We start from the raw sequence: 22,184 nt of genomic DNA, 5'->3' as shown, positions 1-22,184 counted from the left end.
TTTTTTTTTTTTTTTAAAGATTTTATTTATTTATTTGAGACAGAGAGAGTGAGAGAGAGAGAGAGCACATGAGAGGGGGGAGGGTCAGAGGGAGAAGCAGACTCCCTGCCGAGCAGGGAGCCCGATGCGGGACTCCAGGATCATGACCTGTGCCGAAGGCAGTCGCTTAACGAACTGAGCCACCCAGGCGCCCTAGCAGTTACTTTCCATCCATCTCCCCAGCTTAGACAACCAGTAGTCTACTTTCTTTCTTTAAACATTTGCCTAATCTGGACATTTCATATAAATGGAAACAAAGTATACTCTTTGGTGACTGGTTTCTTTCACTCAGCATATTGTTTCAAGTTTAATTCAGGTTTCCTTTTTTTTTTTTAGTTTGTGATCCATTTATATTCTGAGTTGTTGACTCCCTGATTTTTTCCATTTTTCCATTACTTAATGTTATTTAGTTTATATTAGGCTCTGTATTATAATTTTTCTCTGCTTTATGATTATTGTTGGTGTTTATTTTCATCTACCTGACAGTTTTGACAGTCACTTTCTACTTTTATCTTGTATCTGAAGGGGAAGCTATGTTAGTTTTTCTGTGTACTTTTAAAGTATCTTTTATTTTTCTGAAACATTAATTAGAGTAAATTAGTTCAAGTTTACCATATTCTGATGACACAGCGAAGTTTCTTTACTAATTGCTGCCTTTTTCCTGTGTGTGTTAAGGGTAGGAGAGATGTAGAATTTCTTCTGATGTTGTGATCTCACTGTGTTTCTGAAAATTCCACATTGTTTTACAGCATTCTCACTCTACACTTTTACTACCACACTTCCAAATAATGCCTCCTCTTCATGTGGGCTCTATCATCCCCAAAAGTGTTGCTTTCCCCATTACCTTTGACTCTACACGTGTTCCAGCCTTCCCCTTTTGTTCCCTAATAAATATTGCACTGATCCACAGGTATTCGACATGTTTCAGTGTTTTGTCACTCAGGGTCAGACTTTCTCCTTCAAGGATGATTCTATATGTGTTCTCCTACTGTAAGGACTCTGTTGCTCAATTTGTTTCATCAATAACCCTCCTGTTCCTCTTAGAAAAGGTCAATTGAGTAGGCTATACTAATTTTGGATGTTTTTCCCCTTTTACATGTAAACTGCAGTTTTTAGCAAACTGTAACTCCTCATTATACTCTGGCATAGGTTATATATAGTTCACTTTATTTATTTGGAGGGTGTGTGGGAAAACTTTACATTTGGAAGCCAGTTATTATACTGTCCAATATTTTCTTAAAAATGGGATAGTTCCAGGGCGCCTGGGTGGCTCAGTCAGTTAAGCATCCGACTCTTGATTTTGGCTCAGGTCAAGACCTCAGGGTCGTAGGATTGAGCCCCATGTTGGCTCTGTGCTCAGCATGGGGTCTGCTTGTCCTTCTCCCTCTGCTCCTCCCCTGCACACTCTCTCTCTCAAATAAATAAATAAAAATCTTTTAAAAAATGGGATAGTTCCCCTCATTTGTTTTGTTTTGCAAAACTATTAGATTCATTGTGGTAAATGAACTAAATAATCTTACAAACAGTAGTTTTATCTAATTCTTTATGTCATTGCTCTAGCATTCGACCGATTTTACTATCTTAAACAAAAACATTATAGATTTGGTCTAAGTTTCTGAGGTAGAGATTACTAGTACTCATCATTGTATCTACTTTCCCTTTTCTTGTACAGAAGAGACTGCATGTTCAATATTTCTTTTAATTAGGTGGGATCATTGGGTATTTCTGGTCATTAAAATGTGAGTGGAAAAAATGTGTTTTTCTAGGCTAAGACAAAAAATAAGTAAGTAGAGAGTTCTATTCTCTCTTCCCCTGCCAGAACAATAATGATAAAACTTCACTTAGTGAAAGGAGAGCCACGACATGGGCGTGGCTTGAATCATGGAGTTTCCACACGGGGGACAGCTTTTGTTGTGAAATACCTGAAATCACACAGAACTTAGAATGAGCAAGAAATGTACTTTTGCTTTGTATAGTCAGTGAAATTTTTGTTGTTGTTGTTGTTCCTACAGCATATGTCTAGCCTATTTTGACATAGATGGATAATTCAGAGGTTGAAACAACCTCCTCAGAGCAAAAATAGATTTCCAAGTTTCCATGTTTCACAGAAAAAAATTAGCTTTTCCACCTAACTCAAAAAATCATTAAACTGGTGAAGTTCTTTAGCGGAAAAAGTTAAAGGAAAGTCCTCATACATAATGCAATTAGGAAAATGAAAGCTTCTTGTATCCCACGGAAAGTTATATTTTTCTATATATAAACTGTCAAATAAAATGACATTCTATTTAAAGCAGAAATCTGCTGCTTTATTTAATGAACAACCCACATATTTACATATCAAGTTTGCTGAAAGAATAATATTAAAAATTGGACATTTGTGAACAATATAAGACCTTTGCAGACCTTCAAAGTTGTGAAAATCTAAAATATATAAATCCCCTCATGAAATATTATATTATTTTAATGATCATTTAATTTTCAAAACAGCAAAGTATGAATAATATTCATTTGATTTCAATCGATTTAACTTGGCATTCAGTTGTTTTTTCTAGTAAAATAAACCATTTTATAATTTAATATATCATTATTATAGTTATATTAATTATGAACTTCAGCTGAACTGGAAAGCTAAAACAGTAATGGTAAATGATTGTGATTGCTGCTGTGTCTTATGTGTGTGTGTTCCCCACAAATAGCACGAATGTGTATTTAGAAACAGATTTTCTTCCCTTACTGAATGGTGCAATTCTAACTGAAATTTATTTTGCCTGTGGCTCATCACTTTGTATTTTCTGCCTTGGTAGGGAATACTTTCTCAGTTTTGTATTCAACTGATGCCTACTTTCCTATTAACTTCACATTATGCAAATTAATATGCTTCCAAAAATTTGTGAACCAGTCTTTGCTTATAAAATTGGATGCTTCAAATGCTGTGCTGGGACCTTCAGCACCTGTGGTTACATGGAAACATTTTTTTTTTTTTTTACAGGCTTCTTCTTCCCAAATTATATTTGCATCCAGAATTACATGTTTCCTGTGCACATCTTCATACTACACATTAATTATCTTCTTAACTGTCATAAGTTATTATCTTTTAAGCTATGAACAACTCTGTATAAGCTGAAACATCTTATAAAAGAATTTACATCTATTTCTAGATAGAGTTATCTGAGATAACTATGTAGAGTTATCTGAGTCACAACCAGATTTATCAAAACCTATATTCTATATTTTATTTATCTATATACCTATGTTCCAGTTAAGAAGCTTTGCTTTCATAGTTTAATTTTCATATCTTGCAAGAAGCATTATCCTGCTTTTCTAGGTGATTTTCAAAGCGCATGCTCTTATTTATTATTTTTTTACTTTTAACCCAGGGTACTAGATATGGAATGCATAGTTGAAATGAGCAAAGCTCGACTTAAACATAGATGCTGTTCAGTTTTACTCATTAGTTAAGTGAAACAATCCTATAATAGAAATTCCACAAAAATTACAAATAAATATCACATCATAAACACACATGAGTGCATCATAGAATTCTTTGGTTTCTGCTCACTACTAAAACACTTGCTTTTAATTTCCCTGAATACCAAGAATGTACTGTGTTTAACATATTCTTGTAATACCAATTGGAGAGACTTCAAATTACTCTCATGCCTCCAGCAGGGAGGGAGAAACAGGTAGGCACTCATTTCTGTTCCTTAACTCCAGGTCACACCAATACAAGCTGGTGTCTTTTACCTATTTTACATATTTGTTATACATAAAGAAAAGAAACACAATAATTACTTAAAGATGAAACTATTTTACTGAAACAGCAAAGGTGCTACCAATTTGTAATTCATTTGGAATCTATATTAATAAATACTGATTTAAAAAGTGAACTACTATTCTACCCCAAATCACTAAACCATCAAATGCTAAAGAGCTAATATAGAATATATTTGAAACTGTTCTTTTGTGGTCAAATGTTTTCAAACACATTTAATTAGGCTATTTTTCTCTGTCTCATATTAGTAAATAATATCCAAAGAAGCAAATCAAACCCTCCTGATGAGGCTTCTAATTTTTTATTTCTTGTGCAGGGCAGTCAGTGAGCTAAGCACCCTACAATCTGAAATTCTTCTTCAGAATCTAATATGCTAACAATCCCATTTGCCACTTACTGTAATCAGAACATTTGTTTTTTGTTTTTTGTTTTTTTTTTAAGATTTTATTTATTTATTTGAGAGAGAGAGAATGAGAGACAGAGAGCATGAGAGGGAGGAAGGCCAGAGGGAGAAGCAGACTCCCTGCTGAGCAGGGAGCCCGATGCGGGACTCGATCCTAGGACTTGATCCTGGGACTCCAGGATCATGACCTGAGCCGAAGGCAGTCGCTTAACCAACTGAGCCACCCAGGTGCCCTAATCAGAACATTTGTAAAAGTGTGTAAATATATAAATGAATGTGTTCCTGAGTATTTTTGTCATTCCCATAACTTGTCCCTGAGATTTGAGTGTCAATTTTTTAGCAATATATTATTCAATCATACAGGTTTGTTTCTTGCCAAAGCCACCAAACTCATATCAGGATTATCTCAGAACCTTTGTAAATATTTAGATGTTTGCCTGATTTCTTATGTTTTTTTATATAGTGTTTGGGAGTTGTTTTGCAATATTTTGTAAGTGCCCTCAACAGATTAGTCTAAGTACCAACATTTGAGAAACTGCTCCAAACAAAATTCTAACCATTTAAATACCATACCAGGAGTCAGAAGAAACAGAATCAGTACAACTAGGCATTTGAAGTTTTGTCTTCATGTGTATATCTTAGATCCTCTTTTTCCCTTTTTTCCATGGGCCACCTGCTTTAGAGTTTGAGAGTTTGGCAGTTTGATCATCCCATACTCAGTTAAGAGGCTTGGGTAGAGCCCAGAATCTTCATATATAACAGCTTCCCTAAGTGAATCCTTATGACTGAAGTCTTTCAATAATGGGTAGAGGGTAATTTTCATTTATTATTAAGTGAATAGTTTGACTTGTTATTATTCCTAGGATCTTCCTTAATTTCTCAAGGCAGATGATTTTCATTATCCTGTATCACACCTCACACTTGACTATGTTTCCCCACCCAATAATAAGATGGAAGACATGCCACAGAACTAATTCTGGAGACTGTCAGGGCTACAGAAATTAAAAGAGTGAATCCTTTCTCAGATTTACAAGTGCTCTTTCTCCCATAAAGAAAGAAAAAGAGTAAGGAAAAGAGAAGGGAAATAAATACACACTTTCATATACCATCTCCTTCACATATTTAATCCTCTGCATAACCCACTCTTTATTAACCATGATTTGCATTTGAGAAAACAGAGTCCCCAAGAGTATAAATAACTTGACTAAGTTCATGAAGCCAATAAATGGCAGAAGTAGGATACTAATTGAGATCTTTCTGATGCCAAGTTCCACCAACTATTTTACACTATGCTACTAAAAAAAGTATGGTAATAATAGTGAAAGAAGGGAAACTTCTTATGTAATGCTAGAATGGATTTATTATTTGATTATTTTCTTGGTAAGACTTGTGCTGCAAATGTCTGGAATTTTGTTTAATACCACATTAAATTCTGCAGCTATTTTATTTTTAAAATATATCTCCACTTTTAGATACCATGTCCTAAAAATTAATTATTTTATTACTGAGGTATAGTCCCAATTACTTAGAATACTGAAGTAAGAATTTTAGTATTTTAGGAAAATACAAGGTTAGTTATATATCAGGAAAATTTTGAAAGATGGATTTGAAGGGAAAGAGTGAAACACAATCTGTGAAGGATGTTCCTAGAATCTTTGTGAAATAATAAGAAAACCTATATTTTTTAAAATTTTATTTACTTATTATTTTTTTTTTTAGAGAGGGAAAGAGAGAGAGGGTGGAGGGGCAGAGGGAGAGAGAGAATCTTAGGCAGGCTCCATGCCCAGCATGGAGCCCGATGTAGGGCTCAATCTCCCAAGTGTGAGATCATCACCTGATCTGAAATCAGGAATCAGATGCTTAACCAATTGAGCCACCCAGTTGCTCAAAATACCTACTAACTTTAATCACAAGTATGTAAGGTCCCTCTCATGCTCATTTTCCATCAGATAGGCATATTGAGTGTAACATAATTCAAATTTACCAAATTATACAATGTTTATGATACAAACGATTTGATATAAAACTTGGATTGCCCTGATAAAGTATGTCTTGATTTTATGTTTAATACTAAAGTTCAACCAGAACCTAGTAGTGAGGGCTCTGTTTGAGAGCATTATTTAAACCATCTATAAAGACACGTTTAGAGGGTTTAAAGTTTATTTTTATCTTTGTATTCTTTAAGGTAATGTTTCTATATCAGAAATATTGACATTGTGTAAGTCTGCTCAGACCAATACCTTTCATTTATTTGTAATCCACATTGGATGAATGTACTTATGTGGTCTTATGGCAGCAATCAGACTTTGAAGCCCATAAATCATTTGCCTCATTTTTCCTGTCCTGAATCATTTAAAGCTTTCTTATGCTCATTTATTTTCATTTTTCTCCCTTTATTCTATTCTCCTTATCTCATTTTGCTTTTCATATTTCCGTCGATTTTCTTAAAGAAATATGTTTAAATGGAGGGATGCTACATTGACAACAAATGGGAATTTCTATCAGCAGACACAAAATGCGCTCTAGCCCTTGTCAGTTCTCATCATGTTGACACTGTCAAGTATAATGCAGTCACAACAGTTGAGTTTAGAGTACTTCAGTTATAAATCCTGACAGTGGTATGAACATTGGCTTATGGAAGACGTCTGTAAATGGAAGCCTCTTGGCATATAAAGGGGAAATCTTTAAAAATTTAAGTTAATGATAACTCTAATGAAAGAAAATTCCTGGTGCACACCCTTTAACCATATAAATCCAATTTAGATTAAATGTGAAGTCTTAAAATATTTTCATTTTAGATTAAGTTTTCTGGACTCTTTGTGTTTATTGTTGATTCTATGCCTTGTTTCCAAACTGACTACATTATATCTGGTCATCGTAATCATCTTTATACCACATCGTCAAATACTATGCTTAGTAAGCACCCAAAAGAGAGAATCATATAGTATGCTGACAATTTAATGGATATTGTTTTGCACTGAAAAGATTGTTTTAAAAAGATTATTTTATGTTAATGTTTAGCTCTTTATATACAATTTAAAGTATCATCCTTTTAAATTAACCATTGAACATAAACATAATGTAAGGAAATATGATTTATTTATTTTTTTAAAAATTGGAGTAGTTATTTACTTTTAGAGAAAGAAGAGGTCTTGGGCTCTATTTCAGATTATATTGCTCTCTAGTAGGGATTTTGGGTAAGCCACCACATCTTATTTTCTTCTAATTTATACAGCAATAAAATGAAGTATATAAAATCATTCTTTAGAAAGGGTCTATGATTTAGGTTACAGACAGTTAAAAAAATAAAACACTTGTACAGTGTGAATAATTCTCCCTGGATAGTTAATTTTGTTCAGCTATCTTTTCTTTTGCTATTTCATTTCAATATTTTGTTCATATAATCTGGCACTATTTCTGCTTTTTCATCTAAAGCATGTCCATTATTAGCATATATTTGGTATAAATAGTGTGAGAAAAAGTGTAACAGAAGGAAATGCACTTAAGAGCCCAAATCTGCTTATATCTATTTTTTTTTCCTCCAGCACCTAGAATATGAGCATTGTCTTTTGTGTGAAATAAAAATGGGCAAAATATATCTTGGGTAATGTATTGTGTAACTTTTGATTATTATCTCATATTACAGATGTCTCATATTTATGTTCTCTCTGCTTTTGCTTATTTTTTTTTAAATCTTATTTTATTATGTTATGTTAGTCACCATACAGTACATCCTTAGTGCTTTTGCTTGTAATACCCAGTAGATCTGTGCTCCTTTTGGAAGCTCTAGGGATGAATGAAATCCCAAGCTCATTCCATTGGGCAAGATTCATTTTCTTGTAGGATTGTAGGATTAAGGAAAGTATTTCCTTGCTAATGATCAAGGAAAGGCTGGTCTTTGCTCCTGAAAGCTGCCCATTCCTTTTCATGTTTCTATGTTATCTCCCTCTTCTTCCCACAATAACAGGAAGAGTCTCTCTCATGTTTCATATATCTCCCCTTAAATTGCATCCTTCTGATGGATTCCCAAAATAAAGAGAAGCCATTGCCTTATTAAATTTTTCTCACCAATATTTAGTAATTTTCAGCATACAGTATTTGCACCTATTGTGTGTGTGTGTGTGTGTATATATATATATATATGCATTTCTTATTTAAGATAACCATTTTCCCACAAATTTATAAATTCAACACACTCTGTTGCTTTAAATCACCAGGTTTGTGGTGACTTTTCATAGATGTCTCAGATAATTAATACATCATGTTTCAGAAATTCTAGAGGAAGCAAAACTAATCTATAGTCACAGTAGCAGATATTGGTCTGAATCAGGGATTACGAAGGGTTGCCTAAATGACATATAGGGACTTTTGGGGAAGATAGAAAATGTTATATATATCTTGGCTGTGGTCATGATAACATGAATAAATATATATACATATATATAAAATATATATGTCATAACTATAGAACTATACAATTAAAATAATGTTGATCATACTTCAATAAGTGGGAAATATGTTTCCTGAGTTCATACTCACTTATTCTTATAGGCAAATCATCACATTGACTATAGGCATTGTGGATAGGACCAAATGGACAGATGAAAACAAGGTATATCTTTTCAATCTGGTCAAGTCCAATAAAGATACCATGGTCTCACTCTATTTATGCCTGGATTTATTCTATATCTCAAAGAGGTGCACAACCTGGGAAGCAGTGAGATAGCAACCCTTAGTCTCAGATGTGTTCTTTGTCAGTTCCTTAGTGGGTATCTACCTTTATTTTACCTTATCATTGTTGAAACATGATTACAAATAACCACAGCTTCTGCACATATGAATAGTCAGATAGAATAATGAAACAATTTTCTTTGTTTTGAGTAACAAGATGGTCAGTAGTCCATGACAGTGAAGCAGTAACTCTGGCCAGCCTGTTTAGTTTTTAATAATGTCTCTGAGCATAGCTGAGGAATAAACTTACTACTCCGATAATTTTGCAAGAGAGTGAACAATTGATTGTATTAGTAATTTGAGGAATGGTTATTACCTCATGAGTGGGCAAAATGTCAGGATATTTGCTTATCTCTAAATCAGGGATGACACATGGGAAAGTACTCTTACACTGAATTGCAGAGGATATAAAAATAGCACAAAAACATAGATAGAAATTGTTTGGGAAAAGTTGTCAGCATGAAAGGGAGTTTAGAGCAGGAACAAGGAAATATTAATTAGCAAACAGGCCTCTTACTTTAAGCTTCTCTCCCTATTATCTACCTCTCCCTACTACCTCTCCCCTTACCTATCTTGATTCTGTTACTTTCGTGTGACTCCAAACCTTATGTTCTGTCATGACTAGGAAAATACTCACCCATACACATAATTTTATAAGTTAAAGCAACCATGTCATTGACCAGAACTATAAGAGATAGGGAAGCCCCATAGTTTAACTTACAGAATTTGAAAACTGCCTTCATGGTATAACTTTTGCAAACAATAACACAAAAATCTTTGTCCTAAACCTTAGAGCTAGAGCTTAGACTTGGACATAGGCATTTTAACTTATTGGTCCTAATATATGTTTTCTTTTTATTTTACAATGTACATATATAACAGTTACAAAAAAGGCACAAGATCAGATGTAGAGTGTGTGAGAGAAGCTGACCAACTGGCTTCCAGCTTTATTTTAGTAAATGATGTATGGTATCAAATATCATTTCCCAGAGTAAATGATGTATGGTAAAAACATACAAGTGACTAGATCCTAGCTTAGTGAGGAGGCTGAGGCAGATGGATTCTAACAAAGGGAACAGCATATTCAGATGTCAAGTGAAAGCATATAAAGAAGAGAGCTGGGCGCCTGGGTGGCTCAGTTGGTTAAGCGACTGCCTTCGGCTCAGGTCATGATCCTGGAGTCCCGGGATCGAGTCCTGCTTCGGGCTCCCTGCTTGGCAGGGAGTCTGCTTCTCCCTCTGACCCTCCTCCCTCTCATGCTCTCTGTCTCTCATTCTCTCTGTCTCAAATAAATAAATAAATAAATCTTAAAAAAAAGAAGAGAGCTTAGGATGAAGAGTTCTTGAAAGATGTAGCTAAATAGATACAAGAAGAGCAAGCAAAGAAACCAAAGGAAAGGATTATGATTTGACTAATCCTAAGAGCAATGGAGGGTTCATGGGTTTTCAACAAGGGAGTGAAATGTTGAAAAGGTCATCCGGTGCTGGAGAAATTGAGGATTTTCCAAATTTGGGACTCAGGTTAGTATCTACTTCACACCTAGCATTATTGAGTACAGGACGTGGCAGTGCTAGATTGAGGGAGATCAAAGCTCCCATGACTGTCAGAGGTTATGTGTACAAGTTTGAGGCCAAATTCCTGAAGGACTAGACTAAAGTCTGTAAGGCCAGAGAATTGGGCTGTTAAAACTCTGAACGCTGGAAACAAAACATTCATTACTCTTTTTTTCTAATAATAAAAATATTTTCTTTCAGAAAGAGGCACTCACTCACTTGACATGGAATTTAGCTCTCACACCTTCACAGATGGGCCTGTAACCTAAAGTAGCCAGAGTATCCGTAATAATTAGCTCACAGGTAGACATGAATTAAGCAGACACACAGTTATTTGGGGGCAATTAAGATGGATACTGAGGGAGGTGGTTAGCTTTTATTATTCCTTAATTGTCAGCTAAAGTAACATTGTAAATCTACAAGTTTTAGTAGTGATTTCTGTCATAATATAGAGATAAATTAACTGATTTTATTTAAGCTTGTTGGAGATTTAATGCTGTCCTTTGCAACTGCAAATATCCTAACATGTGTATTAATGAAAAAAAAACATATTTACTTGGTATCAGAATATAATAACACTTAATGGATTATAAATATACCTATAAGTTCATATAGCTATATGTATATATGGTATTACAGGATAACTTAGAATCTACAACAGGAAAATCATAATCAGAGTATATTAATTAGAGACAAAATATTAAGATCACATAGCTAATATATATTGAGGATGTATCATATGCTGAAATGTAGAGATGAGATGAACTAACACATTTTAACAATTTAAGGTCATGTCCTAATGGTGTATACAAATATTTAACGCACATGCAAAATCTATGAAATGTATTGTGTGCTTAAGAGCCTTCAGCCCAGACTTTGTATTCATGTCCAGTTTTAACATTAGATCAAAAATGCTTTGTCCTGAAGCAGAACAACCTTTCAAATGTTATTTGCATTCCATATAAGATTAGTGCAAAAGACTTAGGATTTTCTGAGTCTTTTGTAAAGACTGCTTTGGAGGCCAAAGTGCATGTTGCTGTATTCCAGGTGACATATCTTGTTCTCACTCATGGATTTGTAACGATGCAAAACTGAATATACCTGGAGAGTTCCTTAATTATTTGGTCAGAAGAAACACACTGGAAAATGTATGTTATAATATCAACATTATCTAATGTTTTGTATTTCCCAAAAGAGTAAAATAAGGAATATCATCCTCAATACACTGAATAACATCTAACATGGTATTCTACCTGCACAATTCATTAAAAGTAATAAAAACTATATGGGTGTTAATAAATGTATTGAATCAATGATGACGGCAATCCATAAAAGTATTTATCATTTTCACTCAAGGCTCTACGGAGCCACTGACAGTTACACAGATAGGAAGCACAAAAGCAATTTAAATATACTTTTAAATTGTAGGTAAATTAATTATATCTATTGGTAATTACTAATAAGATCATTGCACAGAAAAATAACATTGTTTGAAATTCAATATTTTTGTTTTGTTTTGAAGGCTCCATGGAATTCATGTAATGGTTATGAGTATATCATACACCTATGATTCAGATAAATGGAGTTCAGTTAATGACAAATCAATAGGGAAACCCAGAATGTCTTGTTTCTTTGTTTAGAACTTCAGTGTTACAGGGACTCAGATCACATCAAGCATATAGATTTGCTAACTACCTGTGTGTTGGGTAATAGGCATATAGACCTTGGTCTCCACTGTAGACCCTGTGGTGGTCCATGAATTGGCTCCAGCGCCTCTCCACATGGTCTGGGAGCCCCTGGGGAACACAGGATTAGACAATCAGTCATGGATGAGAGAGCCTTGGTCCAGCAGTCCAGTAAAGTAGTTCCAGCACACTGCTGGAAGAAAAAAAAATCCAGTTTGGATGTGTTAGAGAGAGTAAGAGGAATAGTTTGACTTTACCTATGTAACACCTACCTCAAGGTGGCACAGATTAGTGCCAAAAAGACCACTGTGGCCCATGATTTCTCACTGGGAGGAAGTGACTGCGTGTGACTGAGCATCCAGATTCCTCAGCTGTGCAGGCTGCTACCAAAGAGGCCAATCTCTCTCTCTCACCCATATAGAGTACTGAGTTGTGAGTTGCATGACTGGGGGGGCAATTTGGGGGCAATTTGGGGGCAATTAAGACTGGGGGGATGATGGGGCGCCTGGGTGGCTCAGTTGGTTAAGCGACTGCCTTCGGCTCAGGTCATGATCCTGGAGTCCCGGGATCGAGTCCCGCATCGGGCTCCCTGCTCGGCGGGGAGTCTGCTTCTCCCTCTGACCCTCCTCACTCTCATGTGCTCTCTCTCATTCTCTCTCTCTCTCAAATAAATAAATAAAATCTTAAAAAAAAAAAAAAAAGACTGGGGGGATGGAAGATGCTGGGAGAGTAGCTGATAGGAGTCTCAGAAGGCATTAAAGGAATGTGGTTATGGATCCTGCTAACTGCATTGTGGATTCCATCAGGAGGCCTGTCCATGAGCTGCTGGGGATGCCTCACCTGTGGATCTCCCAAGGGCCATGGACACCCCTAACGCTCTGTTCACCTCACCCAAAACATCCCAGACCGGGTGGCCAGTTCACTGTGCACACTCCACTGCCTGTGTAAAGAATGAACTTTGGTAGATGGCTAGTGACCCTGTGTAGAAAATCAGTCTGAATCTGCAAGCCAGGAAGAGACCACGAATCTGAGCTGTAGCGTCACCGCTGGGAAAGCAAATGGGAGGCTGTCAGCAGGATTGAGAGAAGTCACGTAAGCTTACAAATTCCGCCACAAGAGGAAGTGTAAAGCAGGTATATCCATAGAAGATTGGAAAAAGCCTCAGAATCCCTGGCAGGGCAGACATAAGGTATTTCTCTATTGAGGTCAGTCATTAAAGACTGGAGGGAGTGACTGGTACTTCCAGTGCGGGGGTGGCAGAGGGCAGAGAGGGCGCCTGGCTAGAGGGCAGGGACCTCCCGGCACCTGCTCCCCACCCTGCACCCTACTGGACCAGCCCGCCTCCCCCAGTGGAGAAGGCGCAGAATAGGTCAGCCCCTCATGGAGTGAGCCCCAGCTCCAGCAGAGGGAAGGGAGCCCCATCGGGAACGAGCCTCAGGGAGCAGCAAGCTGGCATCAGACAAAGGGGCCAGCGGGGCCAAAGTCGCGAGGACCTGGAGTGCCCCCCCACCCTCCCAGGCGGAGAAAGCACAAGTGCCACTGCACCTACTGGGAGGAGTTAACTGAAAACCCTCTCACCTCGAGGCCCACCTGAAAACTCACAGGTGAGAGGCCTTTCGCGAGCAGCTGGCGGGCCTGCAACAAGTTCCCATGCGCTCACTGGCCGGGCAGAAGGCATGCACACGCGCATGTGCACACATTCGGCCGCCCTGCCTCTGAAAAGAGCTTCAGGATGACAACCGCCCGAGGAAATGTGCGTGGGGCCCGCCATCTGCCGCTTCCACACGCTGCATCAGGGTCGCGGGGGCCCATGGACAGTACCTCAGCCCCTGGCAGCCTCTCAGGAGCCCCACGGCCTCTGCCACTCGTCCTGTGGGCCTTAGGCGTGAGGAACCTCAGCCTGAGGACCCTCCTTCCTTGCTACAGTCTTGAGCAGATGGTCTCGCTTCCTTTCGTGATTCCCTGTCTCTCCCTTTTGTAATAAGAAAGAAGAGAGAACTTTATGAAGTCAACAACAGCCACATTTCCTTCACCTTAGGTATCAAAGTAAATTTGAAAAAAAAAAAAGTCAGAAAACACCATCCAGAAATTGCACGATAGACATACCCACGAAGGTGAGTTTCAGTTCTTCTTCCTGGCAGATTGCTAAACAGAGGACCCTGCGTCTCCCTCTTGCCCACCAGTGCGGCCTGCAACCTCTGCGCCAGCCGGCCTGGCCGTCTGAGAATGCACAGATTCTGAGATGAATGCCTTAAGCCATAATATGCAAAAGGAGGCCTCCGCCCAAGGGGGCCACAGAGGCATCTGACCTTCTGGGGCACCCTGCTCGTCTCTCTCTCCCTGCCTCGAGGAAGGAGACTCTAGGAGAACTGGAAGCTGAGCTCAAGCCTTGGTTGGGCATACCATCGCACCATTTGATGTCCAATGCGACAGGCCCAGGCTACACCTGCCTAGACCTCTGCCTATCAGTGGTAAGTGATGCCTGCTACTCAGTGTCCCTGAAGAAGGCACATGGGGACCTTTCACTATTATACCAGTGGTCTAATACCATGTGGGTGATCCTTCAAGATCACCATTCACCCTCACATGAGCATCAAGTCTGAACCTGTATCCCCAATCCACAAGCATAGCCCTGTACCTCTCCCACCAGCGTTTTCTCTGCCACCCCCACCTCCTTTTTTTTGTCCTAAAAATTTACTTATCACTTGAGATACCTGGAGACATTTTGTGATGTCACAAAGGAAGGGAAGGAGTACTTCCCTAGAGATCAGTTTGCACAATGCTGAATAAAGGGCCAGTTTTGTTTTTTTTTTAAGATTTTATTTTTATTATTTATTTGACAGAGAGACAGGGCAAGAGAGGGAACACAAGCAGGGGGAGTGGGAGAGGGAGAAGCAGGCTCCCCGCCGAGCAGGGAGCCCAATGCGGGGCTCGATCCCAGGACCCTGGGACCATGACCTGAGCCGAAGGCAGTCGCCCAACCGACTGAGCCACCCAGGCGCCCCAAGGGCCAGTTTTCAATAAAATAGTACCTAAAAAGTTGGCAAGATTGGCAGATTGTGCCTGGCTGTCTCATGTGATAAATGGGGTGTGTGTAGGGGGGGCAGATTTTAATACCTGTATTTAGCCAGGGGTAGAGTGGCATCCCTCCCTCCCGCTATGAACTCAGTTCTAGGCAGCTCCAGGGTAGATGATCAAAGCAAGAAGGAGCAGCATCTCAAAGAATGAGAAGTTGGCTTGATCACTTGTTGATCAAAGTTACTTCTCAGGGGAATAGAAACAAAGGGACTGGAAGGAGGGATTTCCCTTAACACCTACCCATGTTGTCTCAATTACTGTTACATTTCCTACAGGTCCTGAGGAGGTAGCCACTGGTTGGGAAGGAGGGCAGGAAATAGAGTTTGGGAAGCCATGAATTCTTGCCAAAGCTGAGGAGCATGGGTTGTGTGGGTGTGGTCATTTAAATCCTTGAAAAGGAGCCCAAGAACCTGAAATAGGTTGTCTGAGGCCCAGAAAGTGGTGAGGAGGATCTCTCCACTGGGAGCATAGGACCAATACTGTCAGGATGTCTCTTGTCCTCAGTGGATACTTAGCATTTTTCTAGTCTCAGAAAGTTCTTAGGAGTTTCTCACTATGCACGTAGAAAGAGATGGATATTATGCAGTGAGACAGACAGAAAAAAGTATTTTCTTTCTAGGCACTGGCCACCTTCCCTTCTGGGAGTGGCCGACAGGGAGGAGCTTGAGGTCTGGCTTGGGGATGGAGGTTAAAATCAAGAGAAGAGGAGGCTATGCAGTGACCTTATTAGGCCCACACAGCTCAGATGAGAGCATCTTTCTCATGCCAACTTATCCACATGAATAAATAACATTAATTAAATAAAGGGGACTAAAAAGAGCAGCCAGAGTTGTAGTCTCCAGACCAGATTCTTACCCTCTCAGACATATGCACACACGAGCACACACACACACACACACACACTGAAGGGGTGATGTGATAATCCAGGATTGGCTGCCCCATCCCAGGAACCTGTGGGATGGGCAGCCTGACTGAAGGTTGCCACCCATGGTCTAGCACTGTGGTGGGGCTCAGAGTGGTGGAGGCCAGCAAGGCATGTGTGGTGGAGAGTGGTGGTTAGTGAGGACTTTGAGGCTGCTGGTGTGGTGTTGAGGACTCTGGCACCAGGATCTGGACTTTTAAATTTTAGATATGGAAGGTTTTTTCAGAAAGCTGTCCAAATGCATGAAACTCTCCATGTGTAGTACATGGAGGTCTTGTTTTACTGCTCCTCCTCACAGCCTGGCAAAGCCTATTTACAATCATGCTCTTCTTTTTAGGGGAGATGAAGTTCTCTAAGGTACTTGAGCTTCAGTTCCTGGATGTGCTCATTCTGTGCCTCCTCCAGATCCTGGCACGTGCAGATGTACTCATCATCCTGGTCCTGGATCTCTGCCTTCACCTGCAGCTTGGCATAGAGCTTCTGCTTTCTTGGTTATGATTTCCACCATCTGCTGCAGGGATGGAACATGGAGGTGTCCTAGCGCTCCTTGGTCTCCTCATCTCAGATCATCATCTCCTGCTGCATTTCCTGCTCGTGGCATTTTTGCTCAACAATCTCCTGAGTCTTCAGTTCCAACAGCAGTTTTCTGTTGCTTTTTGGTGTGATCCATGATGTTCTTGTCCTCGATGAGCAGCTTGCTCTCCATGGCTTTGTACTTGGCTCTGAGCAGCTCTATAGCCTGCTGTTTCTGCTGCATATCTTCCAGGATCTTCTCCTCTGCCAGCAGATTTTACTTCTCCTCATTCACTCAGATGCAGACAACCTGGATGGCCACCTTCTCCTCCTCCAGCCACTCCTTCTGTTCCTGCAGGTAATTTTCCATGTTCTTATCCAAGGCTGACTCCAGGATAGACTGGGGTGGGTGGTGGTTGTTGTTGTCATCCTCCTCTTTGGTTACCCAGATTTCAATCACTGGCCATTCATGGTACTCTGCCTGGCTGACGCAGCCTTCTTTTTGCTGCTGCTCTTCTTCCAGAGTCACTTTGCCAGCAACCCTTTTTTTTCCAGCTGGGTCTTCAGGTGAACAGTCTCCTCCTGGAATTCCTGCATCAGTGTGTCCTTGGGATACTCATTTACTTGGGGATTTTTCTTGATATTCTTGGCTTGATTGGTAAAGTGAAGGACAGAAAGGCTCTTAAAGTAGCCATAAGACCACACCCAGTGTGGCCACTATGATGGCTTGGCATTCCTTTCCAAAAAGTCTGGAGCTGCCAAGTGAGCTTGGAGTCCTGGTAGGGGATATGGGTACTCCTGTTGCTCACCAGTGGTTATGTTGCCAAGGCAGACAGTGAGAGGTTGATTTTGGAGACTTCTTTAGGCTTCTCTCTACCACTACCGCTACCTCCACCACCACCACTACCTGTGGACTGTGTGGCTGTCCTTCTAGCCATATCGGGGCCTGCTTTGTTCTGCATCTCACTGCCAGCCAGGTCTCCCAGGTTGATATTGCCCAGATGAATGTGTTCCTGACCATCAAAGCCATGCACACTCCATGGTGATGATGAAGATGGCATCGGGTGGGAACTGACCTCATTCATGTGTGCTACCCACCATCTGGGTCTGGTTCCCTGGAGTTGTGACATGCTAGATCTCCTTGATGTTCTTTGTGGTGAAGGCAAAGAGGTCCTTGATTTAGTTGCCTATCAGGGTTCTTCTTCAGCTCTGGCCTCTTGCTGGGCTCTTGGGAGAACAGGTTTGAAACTTCTGGTAGATTCGCATGTAGGAGTCATGGGCCAGGCACGTTGATTCTAGGAGCATAAGGTATGGGTAAAAATGTGCTCAAAGGCATTGGGGATGACCCTTCACAGTTCAGGCTCCACCCAGGTGTCAGTCTTGGTGTCAGTCTTGCCAGCGCTCATATGACAGTAGGCAAACACCATGCCATTGAAACCCTGAAGAGTTGCGTCTACCAGGGGCCTCATGGTTTCAACATATATAAATCTGTCTGCTTGGAAGTGGCATCATATATAGTATCAAAGCTAAAAGTGTTGGGCAACTTCCCCATGGTAGAATCGGGGTTTTTCAGGGTCACCCGTCTCAGTTTCACATCAGTGATCAGGATCTGCTCATGAAAAAACAGCCTATTCTTTCTGGCTAAGGGGGTAGCACTGGGCTACCAAATTCAGGGCCTCACTGGCTTTGAGTTTACTGGACATCTTCTGCTCTGTTCTTCCTGCCCCCAGCCCACTTCACAGCCTCTGCTGTCCTCTCTAGGCCTAGATTAATAAGGCCTGCCCAGTCCCTAGACACTACTCTTCATTCTGCATGCAGCCTCCTAGGGTGGGGATGCTGGGAGGTGGCTCTGCCATTGCTGTGGTTTGGGCCTCCACAGTTCTCTGGTCCTTGCTTCACCAGCTAGGGAGGGAGAATTAGACAGAATTCCTGGGCAGCAGTGGGAACCATGCCTGCTGAATAATAGTGCTGGAACCTACTCCATGCTGAGGCAGAGGGAACACTGCCATAATCAGCTATAGCAACAGTAGGATAAGGAAGAGGAAAATGGGATGTGAGTAGGCAGCCAAAATGTCTTCTCCTCCTCCTCTCAGGATCCATGGCAGGGACTGCTGGTCCTGGAAAGCCAGAGGTTCCAGTAGTCTTGAGGGCAGGGGCTCACTTGGAATCCTGTCCCCAAGCTGGGATATCCCTAAGATTTTTTTTTTAAATTTAAATTCAATTAGCCAACATATAGTACATTATTAGTTTTTGATGTAGGGTTCATTGATTCATTAGTTGGGTATAACACCCAGTGCTCATCACATCATGTGCCCTCCTTAACGCCATCATCTGAGATCTTTTAAGGAAGTTCAGTGTGCTTTAAGAAAACGCAGAAAGAGTACAACAGAATCAGAAAAAGCACTACACAGACAAAAGAGAAGTTCAGCAGAGATAGAAATTGTAAAAGAACCACATAGATTTCTAAAGCTGAAGAATACAAGGAATGAACTGAGAAATGCAATAGAAAGCATCAACAGTAGAATGGATCAAGCAAAAGAAACAATATGTGAATTGGACGACAGGACCTTTGAGATTAACCAGTCAGAGGAGAATAAAAAAAAAAAAAAATGAAAAAAAAGTGAAGAAAGGCGATCTATGATATACCACCAAAAGAAACAATCTGTGAATTACTAAAATCCCAGAAGAAGAGAGAAAATGGAGCAGAAAGCTCATTTACAGAAATAATGTCTAAAAACTTCCCAAATCTGGGGAGAGATTTGGACATTCAATTTCATGAAGCTCATAGGTCCCCAAACGAACTTGACTTAAAGAAATATTTTTCAAGACACACTATAATTGTCAAATATCAAGGACAAAGAAAGAATCTTAGGAGCAGCAAGAGAAAAGAAGCATGTAGCTTACAAAGTAATCAACATAAGGCTATCAGCAATTTCTCAGCAGAAACTTTACAGACCAGGAGGAAATGGGATGATATATTCAAAGTGTGAAAGAAAAAAACTGCTGACCAAGAATACTATATCTAGCAAAGTTGAACTTTAGAAAGGAAGGAGAGATAAAGACAAAAGCTGAGGAATTTCATCATTGCTGGAGACCTATCTTACAAGAAATGCTGAAAGAAGTTCTTCATTCTGAAATGAAAGGATGCAAATTAGCAACACAAAACATCTGAAAATACACAACACATTGATAAAGGTTAAATATAGAGTCAAATTCAGCATACACTAATACTGTAATGTAGTGGTATATTAACCACTTAACTGTAGTATAAAGGTTAAAGGACAAAATTATTAAAAATAAGTATAGCTACTAGAATTTGTTAATGCATACACAACATAAAAAGAGGTAGGTTATGAAAATCAAAACCATAAAGGGGGGAGTAAAGGGGGAAAGTTTTTGTATGCAAAGTTGAGTTGTTAACATAAAATTGTTATATCTATAAGACATTTTATGTAAGCCTCATGGTAACCACAAAGCAAAAACCTATAGTCAACACATAAAAGAAAGAGAAAAGAATCAAAGCATACCACTACAGAAATTCAGCAATTCACAACGAAGGCCAGCAAGAGGGAAGAAAGGAACAAGAAAATTACGAAACAGCCAGAAGACACTTAGTAAGTCCTTACTTGTCAATAATCACTCTAAATGCACATGGATTGACTTCTCCAATCAGAAGGCATAGGTTGGCATAGTACATTATGACCACTTTGAGGCCATGGAAATGGTGTGAATACAGGAATAATTGAATTATTAGATCAAACATTCAATATACCAGAGTCTACCCTCTTCATTTTGATTATTCATGTCATTCCACATGTAAAACACACTCATCTCCATTCCAGAACAACTATATTTCTTATACAGTCATGGCATCAGGTTTGAAATATAAAGTATTGTGATTTACTTCAGATCTGAATGCACTTCTCTTACTCCATAGACCTATAGAATAAAAATCTAATTATCTATACTGTACATACTATATATAAAATGGATGTGCAGGGAAAGAATACACAGTACACACTCTCATTTTAAAAAGGAACAAAGACTCCTAACAGTCACTAGTCTATATTGTTTTTAAAACACTGGGCAAATTGTTAACAGGTACTCAAAACTCTTGGGGACTGGATAATACTTGTTTAGGCATTCAATTCTAATTCCTCACATTGTTTCCCATATCCACTGTTTTCCAAGGCTGTTGCTTCACATAATGAAAAAGATCTTCCATTTCTATCTTACGTGGCCGCTTCTGAGGAATGCCTTAGAACACAGACCCTTTATGGTGGCCTGCCAGCTTTGCCAGCCTACTTCCTGTGAGCTGAAATTTTGGCGCCCAGTTCTAGACATTTGTTTTGCGTCTAGATTGACATTGTTTTGCTCGTATAGCCCTTTCTGAAACTTTGTTGAATTTTATGTGTCTGAGGACATCCAATTCTGTGCCAAAAACCATATTCACAATTATTTTTTTGAAATATGTCTTTCTTGTTGGACTTAATTGTTGGTACTTTAATAATATTAGGCAGTTTGGGGACTTAATCTTTCTTGGAAGGCCCATTGTCCCTCTACAAAAAAAAAAAAAAAGCTCATTCTCCTTGGCTAGTATCTAGCCAAAGTATGTTACTATCATAGTGTTGGCAGAGGGATGGAAAGGTAAGCGATCAAAGTAAGTCACTAGAACAATCATGTCAAGAACTTTACACTATGATGAAGCCATGAGAAGGATTGGGGTGTCATAACAGCTAAAGAAATGATACCAATAAGTACATATCATAATATCCAAAAAATGCAGTAACTTTCCAGCTTTTTAATTATTTTGAATCCTTTATGAGTACTTTAAAATTTTACATTAAAAACCTTATAAGATTTAATTTGAAGGGGAGAGATTTCTCCCTAGATATTTCAAATTGTTGCTTTTTTTTTTTTTTTTTTTGGTGCAAAAAGGTTTTATTGAATCACAGGGCAGGACAGAAAGAGCTGCTGCCCTGGGATTGTGAGGAGCAACTGATTGTATACTTTGGCGTTGGGCAAAGTAAAGACAAAGGGAAGTTCCAAAAGGATTTTCAAATGCAACTTGTTGCTATTTTAATAGAATTTTCTTTTGCTCTCTTCTACCCAGTAGAAATGAAAGTTGCTGATTTCCATTATTAACATGACTTATATTGCCTTTTATACTGCCTCTAAGAGTTTCCTCTTTTTGTAATAATTTTCAGTTCCTTGTCTTGGGTGTTCCAATCATATCTTCTATAGAGGATGCTCTGTGGTGGACATTAATATGAGAGACAAAGGTCTTCACACTTTATGCCAATTCTTATTGCTTCAGTTACATACTTCTTCCCCAGATCTCCTTGAATGCAATATTTTAATTTTGCTGCTTCCATGCTCCTGGCCACACAGTTAAATCATTTTCCAATTTTCATGAATCCAAGTATGATGATTAATTCTAGTCAACTTGACTGGGTCACAGGGTGTCCAGATATTTAGTTAAACATTA

The 22,184-nt window shown here is 39.2% G+C and overlaps 1 pseudogene; it reads right to left on the bottom strand.

Moving 5' to 3' along the window:
* Nucleotides 1-16,386: 16,386 nt before the first annotated feature.
* LOC118010892 lies at nt 16,387-18,399 on the bottom strand (annotated as a pseudogene).
* Between the last annotated feature and the right edge of the window lie 3,785 nt (nt 18,400-22,184).

This window comes from Mirounga leonina, unplaced genomic scaffold (genome assembly GCF_011800145.1).
Source record: "Mirounga leonina isolate KUSES-001 unplaced genomic scaffold, KU_Mleo_1.0 Mir_129, whole genome shotgun sequence".
Taxonomy (NCBI): domain Eukaryota; kingdom Metazoa; phylum Chordata; class Mammalia; order Carnivora; family Phocidae; genus Mirounga; species Mirounga leonina.
This window is presented reverse-complemented; position numbering and strand designations above follow the sequence as displayed.